We start from the raw sequence: 6,000 nt of genomic DNA, 5'->3' as shown, positions 1-6,000 counted from the left end.
ACCCTAAACTACAAATATTCTCCTTTTTTTTTGGCATTCATGAAACTTTCTGTTGGGGGAATAACAGCCAATCAAATATTAAGGGGGAAAGTAGCAATAATTAAGGGAATAGCATTTAAAACTATTAAGAGTATTGAACGAGTAACAATAGCTGCTGACCATTATTGTTTGATGGTTTAACTCTTGGCTTTTTGAAGCGATGGTTCTTTTGGAGTTGGAGTTCAGACCAGTTTAGAGGGCCATTGATAAACCACTTCTTCTGGACTAAAGCAAAACCAACTGGCTCTTCCAGGCTGTGGAAGCCAAATCTGTAGTGGTGAAACCCAGGACCTAAGAAATCTCTATTTCTGATGCCTAATGGAACATCAGTTCCCTGAAAGAACTTAGTTCAGCAACTGGAAGGCCAAGCATCTTCCATTGTAATATGACTATAACTCTGCGTCAGTGGAGGATTTCAACATGCATCAGTCCATTTTGTACAGACTTGACCTCATATGGAGGTTTCTCCGAGGTTTCTCTCTGAATTAATCAAAAGTTTACAAGGAGGTGGAGTTTAGAAGGAGGTGCATAGCTCAGAACCAAAGTGACTACAGCTAAAAAGAAAAAAAAAACCACTCAAAACAATGGGTCAGTTCTCCCATTTTTAATTTAGCCAGTTAATTCTGTAAGTGGCTAAAAAGTGAGAAAGGGTCCTGAGACAATACTCCCCCCCATTCAAAAATAAATTTATAAAAGATATATTAATTACATAATATTTAAAATGTTCTGTCTCCTTATTCTTACACTCAAAGTGATCAGAACTGATGAAATGTGTATTCCAATCCATATTTAGAGGAATATCTCTGTGTTTGCTTCCCCTCCCCATAGTGGAAATTTTACTTCTAAAGATGTTAGCATTAAGTTTGAACATAGGATCATATTTACAAGAAGTGGGGATTGAGTGAAGGATGATTCTTTGAAGTAAGGCCAGGCCTCCCCCAATACCTGCTACATTGTGAAGGCTTCTCCTTTTATATACACCTAAAATGATGCAAAAAGGGACATGGTGGCTCAGTAGCTAAGATACTGAGCTTGCCGATTGAAAGGTCGGCAGTTCAGTGGTTCGAATCCCTGGTGCCGCATAATAGAGTGAGCTCCGGTTACTTGTCCCAGCTTCTGCCAACCTAGCAGTTTGAAAGGATGTAAAAAATGCAAGTAGAAAAGTAGGGACCACCTTTGGTGGGAAGGTAACAGCGTTCCGTGTGCCTTTGGCGTTTAGTCATGCCGGCCACATGACCACAGAGATGTCTTAGGACAGTGCTGGCTCTTTGGCTTTAAAACAGAGATGAGCACCACCCCCTAGAGTTGGGAATGACTAGCACATATGTGCGAGGGGAACCTTAACCTAAAATAATACAACAAGGGGATTTCAGGAGAAGGACTTCTGATCAAATTGGGAGTTTCATTATAAGGAAAAGTAAATCTATTGGAGTAAATGTCTGCACTATACTGTAGATGTACAAAAGACCTTACAAAAATCTAAGGATGGAACTTGAAACAAACTGTCAATCTGCCACATCCCACAGGTATAATGCAGCTACCTCTCTATAGATGATGGGGTTCTCCAAGGAGTCTTTCTTCTCCCATCTGTAAACAGGGAGAAAATGTATGGCATAATTTCCTACATAAAATAGTAATTTAAAAAGGAGAATCAAGTGGCACCTGAAAACAATTGAGGGAGATTTATTTTTTATCACAGCCTTGGTTATATGTCTGAAATCTCTGTCTGATTCCCAAAGCATCCTGAAATATGAGTCTGGCACTTTAAGTTCTTCATTCTTTGACAATTTGTAGTCTCTTTGTGAATAATAAGTTTTTCTTAGGCTATATGTGGATTTTACCTAAAGAGAAAACTCATGCCATGCATTTGTTATTATTTGCAACTTCGGGATTTTTTTGTCTGTGTCTATGCGTAAAAATCACACTTAAGGTGTGGGAATGGGTCGTGTTAGGACACTATAATTGTAATTTTGCATAATAAGGAAATTGTTCTATACCTTTCCCCTTACATGGGTGAATAATTGATTATAGCAAGTGATGCCTTATTCAGAATCCCAAATGGCTTACATGAGAATGGAACAAGGGAGAGTAATGTCAAATATAGCAATAGCACTTAGTCTTATATACTGCTTCACAGTGCTTTACAGCCATCTCTAAGTAGTTTACAGAGTCAGCATAGTGCCTCAAACAATCTGGGTCCTCATTTTACTGACCTCAGAAAGATGGAAGGCTGAGACAACCTTGAGCCAGTGAGAATCGAACTGCCGAACTGCTGGCAGCTGGCAGTTAGCAAAAGTAGCTTGCAGTGCTGCATTCTAATCACTGTGCCACTGTGCCACCACAACTCTTCATAACAATGAAAAAAAGAGTTGTAGTTAATAACCCCAATCTGCAAGCAAACAAATATTATATGCAAGTTACAAAATGAAAAAAAAATCTATTTTATATCAATGTACATCAATGTATTATATATTATATTAAAAATAATCCAAAATACATTGAAACATGTGTACAACTATCACATATGTATCTTGTCTCTTTATGTACACAGAGAGCATATGCACCAAAGACAAATTCCTTGTGTGTCCAATCACACTTGGCCAATAAAGAATTCTATTCTATTTTATATTCCGTATCAGCCTTTCAGTCACTCTTGAGATTACATAGCTTCACTAATGGAACAGTTTAGAAATATAACAATCATTTCCCTATATATCGGTAACTGCAAGCTAATTTTACACTGACTTGCAGCTACCATATTAGAAGAATTGGATAATGATTTAAGAAAGAGCTTATATTTTGTATGTTGGAGTTTCACGCACTGTATAATGATTATTGCAAAAGATTTCTATAAGCAATTCTGGGAAAAACTTGAATTTGAACTGAATGGGTCCATGTTTTTATTTAGCAGAAGACAGTTCCATACTGCTAAGTGAATTTCCTAGAAAAATATTGGTGTCCTAGTCTTGTGTCCCAAAATTGCTTTCCTGGAGCAATTTTGACTATTTCATGTTTTTGATTGCTATGAGTTTTAATGACAGAATGATATATCAGTCTGATTTCATGGACCAAACACATTCAGATTACAGATAGAGCTACCAACAAACAAGGCACCTATGCATGAGTGCTGCCAGAATACAAGCTGGCAAGCATTTAGAATATTAACTGGAACTTTGAATTTAAGAGTCTGAACTTGATGTCAAACTATTTATAATGAGGAAAATTAAATTCCATAAAGTGATAGCAGTAATTAGTATTTTGGACACCTTTGTCCAAAAATACCTGTGCTAGTATCATTCAGTTCATAGCCCACCTCTTCCCACATCGTCCATTTGTTCAAGTGATAATTTATGATAAATTCTAAAACTTGCACATTTCAAATCTTTTAAAATTGATCTCCAAACAGTAAAGAGAGATGATTTCATTTGAACTTAATAAATGCATTCAGCAAAATAAAATTTTAATCACTTGAATTTGGAAGGTATTTGATCTTAATAGAAAGAAATAATGCAAAAGGGAATGCATACAGCTGAGAATATTAATCTTATCACACCATTGAGAAAGTTGGAGACAATGGTGCCAAAAGGATAAAAAAAAAAGTAATTAAATCAATTTTTTTTCTCTCTGTGCAGAAAGATTCCCTAGGTTTCCATATGTTTTCTGAGCCGTATATAAATTAAGAATGCCAGATTGTAGGTAAGTCAATGTATGTTCAGGAAGAAAAGGAATAAAATGTATAAAAAAATAGTCTATAAACCCATTCCAGTGTTGCAATATGCAAATCATACTATGATTCTTTCTTTTGCTTGTATTGGCTTATTTGCTTGTATTGGCTTCAAAAACCTTGTAATTGATTATTTAAAACCAAAATGTTGGTTTTGGATTAATGGGAAAATATGTAATTAAGAATCAATATTTATATTATGTTATGAGCTCAATGATATTTTTTATAAATTGATGTAGCATTGGTATATGATGTCAGAGAAATTATCTAGAATGTATTAAGGCATTTCAAATGTATGGGTCAAGTGCCAGGGAAATCAGGAGATTCAGGCAGTTCAGATGAGTATATGGATATACTGCAACCTGAAGTTCTCTACAAGAATCTGAACTACTAACAGTCAAGAGAAATTAGTGGGAGTTAAGAATACAAAGGAATTCAAGATGGGCTGGACTCTTGTGGGCTCACAGGGCCTCATGACTAATGATGCGCTTCACCCCTCCTTTGGGATAAGCCTGGTCATCTCCTACAGTATGTTGGAAACATGAACAAAATGAAAGGGTATCTTAACATGCTTGGTGGACATGTAAAAAAGCTACCAAATATTTGGATCCAAATGCATATTTTAATACAGAGGATTTTAAATTTTAATAATCAATTGAAGTCAGAACTTTTCATTTTAGGATTAATGGACAAGTAGTTAGAAAAAAAAAGCCATGGGAGGTTTATTTCAGTATATGATAAGAGCAGCAAGAAAATTGTATGCACAGATCTGGAAAGATTCAACACTACCCACAATGGAGCAATGGTTGGTAAAGTTGACACAACTTGCTGAAATGGATAAATTAATTTATTTCATTAGACAAAAGGCATCTACATTTATTGCTGACTGGAAGGGTCTTATAGACTTTTTGTATAAATAATGAAAAAAATGAACTTATTACTAATAGTTTGGATGATTGGACAGGAGAGATTATAGAAAGAAGAATTATGATGTAAGAGAGAGAGAAAGAGAGGTTAAAATAAAACTCATAACTTCTCTGAAGAATATCAGAAACCACTTCTGTTTACTCTTTTCTTTCTATTTTTATTAACTTTTTTTCTTTTCTTACAATTTTGAGATTTTAGTGTTGTAAATTATACTGATGGTGTTTACATTTTGGGGAATATATTATGTATGTTTTCATTTGTATCTTAGATTGAATTATATTATTTTTGGCTGCTGTTTGATCATAATGAATTCCATTGATTTGAATTGAACTAATTCACCCATATCTCTGAAATGTTGTTGTGCACAAATTCCGACTCTCATTAATGTTTACATGCACAGAACACTTCCGCTTCCTAACATGTAACAAAGGAGTCAAATTTATCTTAAAAACATTCACTTTTATCTGCCTTCAAACCACAATACATTTTGCCGAAGCTTTACATTTTTATAAAATTGAGGAAGAAGTCCTAGAACCCTCCTGAATGTGACGTTCACATACTGTTACAATGCTCTGCACAGTTATATAATATTAAAAAACAAAGGATGGACGAATAAATGAAATGAGCAGAGTAGATTTAAATGAAAAGTCTCACTGCTTAACAGTCTCTCTGCTTAACAATCAGTTCATGTTATTGCAATTGGCATATTTTACAATTCAGGAAGTTTAAAAGTGTGAATTATCCTCTGTATAAAGTTAAAACAGAATCTTAATTAACCCCTAGAGATGTCAAGGTTCAAAGTACAGAAAACTGGGGCCAAGATTATTTTTTAAATCTTTTTTTAAGGAGGGGCAAGAGTGCCAAATTCCCCCCCCCCAGATCTTCACTTTTCTATTGCTTTATGCCAATCAATGTATTCCATCTATGTTCCAAAATGACATAGGTCGTGGCTATTTGAGGGACCTTTTGTCTCAAAATGATCTTGTCCATCCAGTGAGTTCAAGACAGGTGGATGCAATTCTCTGTATGATGCCTTCCCTCTGGAATAATATCTTCCCAGAGATCTAGATAAATCCCACCTTGATGATTTTAGGAAACTATTGAAGCCCTAGTTATTGTCCTAGGCTTTGGGACAAGTTGATGGTTGAGCCACAGTTAAATAGGGTTTTCTTTGTTTAGATATTTTCATTTGTGCTGCTTAAGATTTCTATGTTTTGCAACTGTTCTTACCCTTTTTTTAAAAAGTAATTTTCCCAAACCTGCTAAAGGTTTGGTAACTTCTAAATTGAATAAATAAATAAATAAATAAA

Source organism: Pituophis catenifer, unplaced genomic scaffold (assembly GCF_029215685.1).
Source record: "Pituophis catenifer annectens isolate HBS135680 unplaced genomic scaffold, rPitCat1.0.hap2 SCAF_3, whole genome shotgun sequence".
NCBI classification, from domain to species: Eukaryota; Metazoa; Chordata; class Lepidosauria; order Squamata; family Colubridae; genus Pituophis; species Pituophis catenifer.
This window is presented reverse-complemented; position numbering follows the sequence as displayed.